The sequence below is a fragment of the Vespa velutina genome, chromosome 2, assembly GCF_912470025.1.
Source record: "Vespa velutina chromosome 2, iVesVel2.1, whole genome shotgun sequence".
Classification (NCBI taxonomy): domain Eukaryota; kingdom Metazoa; phylum Arthropoda; class Insecta; order Hymenoptera; family Vespidae; genus Vespa; species Vespa velutina.
Window position 1 is genome coordinate 5,110,810 of NC_062189.1, and position 6,000 is coordinate 5,116,809.

A 6,000-nucleotide genomic window follows, 5' to 3' on the forward strand; every position below is an offset into this window, starting at 1 on the left:
TCCTTCTTGCTATCGTTCTCTCTCTCTCTCTCTCTCTCTCTCTCTCACTCTCTCTCTTTCTTTCTTTTCTCCTACACGATGAACCACTTTGCCAAGGAGCGCACATAAAAAAGTAATTAACGTCAATTCGTTCGGTCTTTTCTTGTCCTACCCTACAATCCACAGCGAGCTTACCAAAGTTTATCATTTTTCAGACTAATTAGATTTCACGCAAGTTGCAAAATATTCAAGTAGAGTGGCGGGCTGCCGGGGCCGGGGGAACGTTATACTCGTCGCGTAAAATCGCATAATGGTCTACCGACGAGTAACATACATACATACATACGTGCGAAACCGGAGAAAACGCTGATATTAATGACGCTCGTTTGTCCGCGACGACTACGAAATGATTTTTTTATTACTTTTTGAGAAGGAACGATCGAGAGATTTACGTTTATAAATGTACGTTATAAGTTTGTAACTTATTGTATTTGTTAATAAATCATTTTCTTGATAAAGATGACTATAATATAATATTTTGTCTTTCTCACTCTCTCTCTCTCTCTCTCTTTCTGTCTTTCTTTTGAATGATTCGACTCGAAAAGCTACGAGTGTATATTTAATTCTGTCTTTCTCGTAAAGTGGCAAGAAAATGAAGACGTAACTTGCACAAAAGTGTCCGTCTCTCTTTCTCTCACTCTCTCTCTTTCACACACACACACACACGCACACACAATTCCGGGCAAATTCAGCGACGTGTTACACTGTCGACGGACATTTCTCGATTTTAGGGTGCATCTGTTAACTTTCAGTCGGAGGCTTTAAACTCGTCTCTTACAAAGCTTCTTGTACAATGCCGGTTAACGTTAACCCACGCTTTCGTGACACTTATGTCTATGTACATATGCGTTATATGTAAGTATGGGTACATGTATGCACGGTAATGCCATTGTAAAACGGCGTACCGTGTGACAGTTCCGTCTGACATATCATGGTACGCAAGATTTACTGGTAACACCCACATGGCAGATGCGTTCAACCGCGCGAAACGCATATCTATTCTCCTTTTGTTTTTTCATTTTTTTTCCCCCTCTTTTCCTTCTTCTTCTTTTTTTTTTTTTTTTTTTTTTTTTTTTTTTTCCTTCTTTTTCCTTTTTCCCTCGTGAAAGTTAAGGATACTTATAAATGCCTAGACAATGGGCCGACGAAAAGTCGGAGATGTTGGTCGTATTAAGTGGCACGTGGAATTAGAGAACACGGCGAACATTGGCCGTTTATTACATTGTTCGAACGCAGCACATTCCGTTCGTCCAGTTCCGCGTCGTTGGTATTTTCAGCGATGACAGCTAAATGCATCGCTATGATATATCGCTGAGACGTGGAATAGTTTGAAATATAGTGATACTAGTATTAGTTAAAGCTGGGCGAGCCACCGGACGTAAAAGCAACGAATCCATCGTAGTACCCTACGTACCTTTCTTCAAGAGATATTTATGTTATAAAGAATAGTTGGATACCTCTATATGCAGAAAGCATATAAGAAAATTTTCAACGTAATAATGCTAAACCTACATTATCGTAGCTTCCATAGAAACGAAGAAATAAGTAACAGGATCCTATTAAATTAAGAGAAATCTAAGATCTTTCGTAAGCGTTCTTAAACATATCAAGAATGAACTCCCACATAAGCTTAAATCCCAGGGCGAAATACGCGTTAATGATATGGTCGACGCGTATTTACGAGCGGAGAGAGACACTTTAACCAAACGAACAACGCTAATGGGATTATAATGGTACCGGGCGTAAATTTTTTCAGTCGCCATCGATGGCTTAAATACAGGTTCTACAACGTTCGGATGATATATATTAGTTGGCGTAGCATTTAGATAGTGATTTAGGAGAAGAAATAGTTGTCACGGCAGATAAACCCGATATATTATTAAGCGGGAATACATTTAAAACGTACGATTACCTTAGTCACCTTACGGAACAAATTTTTATCGTATATTATTAAACGAACAATTATAATATATTTGTATATTAGTCAATTTTATTTTGAAAATGGACCTAACGATTTTCATAGAAATGGAATGGACCTATCATTTTTGTTCGTTTCGAGATCAATTTAACTAAATCTTGACTCTTTGAAAAAATTCAATTAAGAAATTAAATTCAAGCGAATTAGATAAACATGATTTTATCATTATACACCGAAGTTGAAACGCTGGGTTATGATATTCGCCGAATTTTATACGACTGTCTTTAGCGATAGAGATATAATTTTTATCAACTACAATAATTTTATTGAACTATAGAAAAGGTTGACGTCCTACGAAACATTGAGATTTTAATTTTAATAAGAAGAAGCACCGTTGGAAGAACGTGCTAGTATGGAATGCTGTAGTCTTTTCCCAAATCAAAAGACGAAGTAGTTTGGTAGTCTTACTACCAACAGAAAGAATCCACGTCGATTTCGTAATGTTGCATGGAAAAAAGTGTTGAGCACCACTGAAATTAATCTGAATATAATGGCTATGGATTCGAATATGAATAAGCAATATCAATTATCCCGACAATATAGAAAACTTCAAGATCGCAACAGAATGGTTATAAAAAAAAAAAATGTTCTCTCTCTCTTACTCTCTTCCTTTCTCAGTCCTTCACCGTGTGAAAACGATGCTCGGTCTTACAGATTATTATAAAATTATTTTATCATTATTATAAATTCATTTACCGATGAACGTTCCTCCTAGAGAATATCTTTTTCTGCTTGAATAACGATGAAACCGTCAAAGCGTTATCCGAAAGTCCATCTAAATTATCTTATCCGTCATTCCGCGAACCAAGTAGAACGAAACTCGTTTCTGATCGATCTCTATTACCGTAGGAAGTCTACGTATTTGTTTATTTCGTGAAAGTCGCTACTACTCGTCATTAAATTTATTGTTATTTCCATCCGACAGATGGGACCGACAGATTCAAACGATTCGTTTCAATCAATGGAGAAAAGCGACGTATGCAGATACGCGTACTTCATCAAAAAGCGAAGAATCATTATCTCTATGAGAAAAAAAGAAGAAGAAGAAGAAAAAAAAAAGAAGAAAAACAAAAAAAAAAAGAAGAAGAAAAGAAAAAAAGGAAAATAAAAAAAAAGAAGAAAAGAAAAATACTGTTACCTCGTTCTCACGAATCATACGTGGCGACGAAGTGGAACGTAATAATAATTCACAACTGTCGACACGACTCCGTGATCCAGCGTTTTCGAGTGAACGAATTAACACCTCGTTTCGTTGGGACCAAAACGGAAACCGAAAACACCCACTAAACGTCACTCCGCGCATCGCATAAACCCGAAAACAACTATCTTTTCTCGGGACCCTACGTTTGTGTATAGCTGTTTCACGTTAGCATTAATTTCTTCTTTCAAGTTTCACAAATTTATGAATTATTTGATGAATTATTTCAATGAAATTTGATTAATACTAAGTGAATTACACCGATAACTCTTAGAATCTTTATTATGATATAATCGTTGATGAAGAAAGAGACATGTTAGCCTATTCAGTTTTCATGGGATATCTCGAGATTCCGTTGGATTTCTAGATAATGTAAGAGGTCACTAATGGCCCGGAATGGCACTTGAAACAGCTTCTTTATCGATGTAAACAACCGCTAAACTCAGTGGGCGCAGAGTATGCCGTGCCAAAGTGCCGTCGTATTTTTGGAACGCACTCAGCGTCATGGCGTCTCACGTCAGCACGCCCTCACTCGCACCGCCAACGTCTAGGTACTCGTCTGTAAGAAAAATAAGACAACGATAACGATGATAACAGTCCTTTTCTATTACTTGAAAATTAGTAGGACAAATCAGTTTTGGATAACGAGTAAATTTCGTCGGATTGATATGAATTAATATAAATAATTAATTATCTATGGAACGAATTTAAACGAATATTTATGTGAGAATACGAATAAATGTGACATAAACTAATACGCATGAAAGCGTACGAAAATAACGACGGATTCCGGGATCTCGGTGATTCGGTTAATTGGCAATCCGAATAATCGACGCCCGGATAATCCAAGTTCTAGCGTATCCGCTTTATGAGTTCTCAGATCTTCTTCCGAAAATTCGACTATGCGCCCGCTAGGAGAATGTTAATATAACGTTTACGAGGGAGCCCGAAGCGGAGCGGTCATAAATCAAATGTCCGAGATAGATATCGTCAGTCCGTTCGTAGCTTCCGACCGTCACTGACATAATACGGACAATATATAATAGTTTGCAACATTTCATAGGGCATACCGTTCCGAAATATCGTTTCAACGAATCGAGATTCTTGAATAACTGAGAAAAAAAAAAGAAAAAAAAAAAAAGAAAAATATCGTTACGAAGAAATCGTTATTTTTACTCGAGCAATTTTAAGGGTTAAGAAAATATTTCAAGAGTTTCACGATGATCGAGCTAAAGAAAGAAGCAAAGAGGGACTCGCGAAGCACCAATTAAAAAGCAATTACTATTCGCAGAGGCTTAAGCGCGCGCATAAGAGAGAGAGAGAGAGAGAGAGAGAGAGAGAGAGAGAGAGAGAGAGTGAGTTTCACGCGAGTACTTAAAGCGCGGTATCGATAAAAAGGGCAGTAAATTTGGACCGGGCACGGGGAAGGACGAGGAGATTTATCGTTGTTCGTGGGATCGAGATGATCCAAATAACGAGACATAAATCGACTCCGAGCAATTTTCGAGGCGATTCCGGGGGCCGATCATTTCTCATCCGGACGCGGTCGCAGACTACTTGTCCTGGCTATTATTGTCATCGGCGTTACAATACGAGCGCAACGAAAGAGGGAGAAAGTCCAGAGAAAGAGAGAGAGAGAGAGAGAGAGAGAGAGAAAAGGAGAGGGAGAGAGGGAGAGGGATAATCTCGAAAGACGCGACTCGCTTCGTACATTCATTCGCATTTCGCTGATGCCCTGGGGTTTCGTTCACTCGAAGCAGGGAAACCATGACGATTCATAGTCTCGCGGGTGTTCCATTAATGAGGAGGGCCACTCCTTGGTGAAGGCGAGCGGAGCACTGTTATTATAGCTGTTCATAACAGTCAAGCTGGGCGCACAGGCGTTGGCAGGCGTGTCGCGCTTACGGTCTCTCTCTCTCTCTCTCTCTCTCTCTCTCTCTTTCTCTCTCTCTCGCAACTATGAGGCATTGAGCGTCTATTTTCACGCTCTCCTCGCGAACACCGTCATTCCTTGTTGCTCGCACCGAATAGCTTAGCGCCGAATGTGCTTAGCTTTGGACACTTCGCTTGTACAACTTTCTTACTTCTATACTTATCAGTCTTATTAGTTTACTACTACGATAGTTGAAAAAAACAAAACGAAACAGATAGAGAGATAAAGAGAGAGAGAGAGAGAGAGAGAGAGAGAGAGAGAAAACGAAAACATAAGTCGTAAGTTTAATATGTAATAGGAAACTTGAAAAATAGAATCCACAGGATACATTAGCAGAGTTATTATGATCTTTTACTGATTTTTATAGTAAATCGGATTTAAATATCATTTCTCGTTTCATGAACTCAAACGAAAGATTCTCTAGAATATTCATGGAAAACTCTGGTACCGCGATTTAATTAGAATTTCTCGTTCTAGTAGAGCGATTAGACGATCGTTAAGCGTTCCTTGTCCCGTTACTAACGAAGAGAGACCCGCTAAACGCTTCGATCATCGTCGCACCATCAACGACTCGCACGCATTTAAACCTTTTTCGTGCTGAACAGAGGCGACGAGAGACATTAAAATTATAAATCTTCGTCTTTCCAGCCAACTAACATTCTTACTTCCACTATCGCGCCGTAATTCTCGCAACTCTTCGAGAATTTTTGCGCGCGTTCATTTGAGACGACGACGACGACGAGTACAGCAACAGTCGCTTTTACACGAAGACTCCACTTCCATGGGCGGAGATATATTTCCTTAGTATTCATGCTTCATAAAAAATTACAAGAGAATGTTTATATTCAATGA

At 38.9% G+C, this 6,000-nt stretch overlaps 1 protein-coding gene across 6 annotated transcripts in view; it reads right to left on the reverse strand.

Annotated features, from left to right (window-relative positions):
* LOC124947227 (protein glass) overlaps window positions 1-6,000 on the reverse strand; it is a 192,674-nt gene that overhangs the window by 20,877 nt on the left and 165,797 nt on the right. For 5 of the 6 annotated variants that reach the window (XR_007100346.1, XR_007100348.1, XR_007100343.1 and 2 more), the window contains exon 3: window positions 3,156-3,774. The gene's annotated coding sequence lies outside the window, so the exon portion shown is untranslated. Of the gene's footprint in view, window positions 1-3,155; window positions 3,775-4,926; window positions 5,048-6,000 lie in introns of those variants that run through there. The other variant, XR_007100344.1, reaches the window with a different exon arrangement.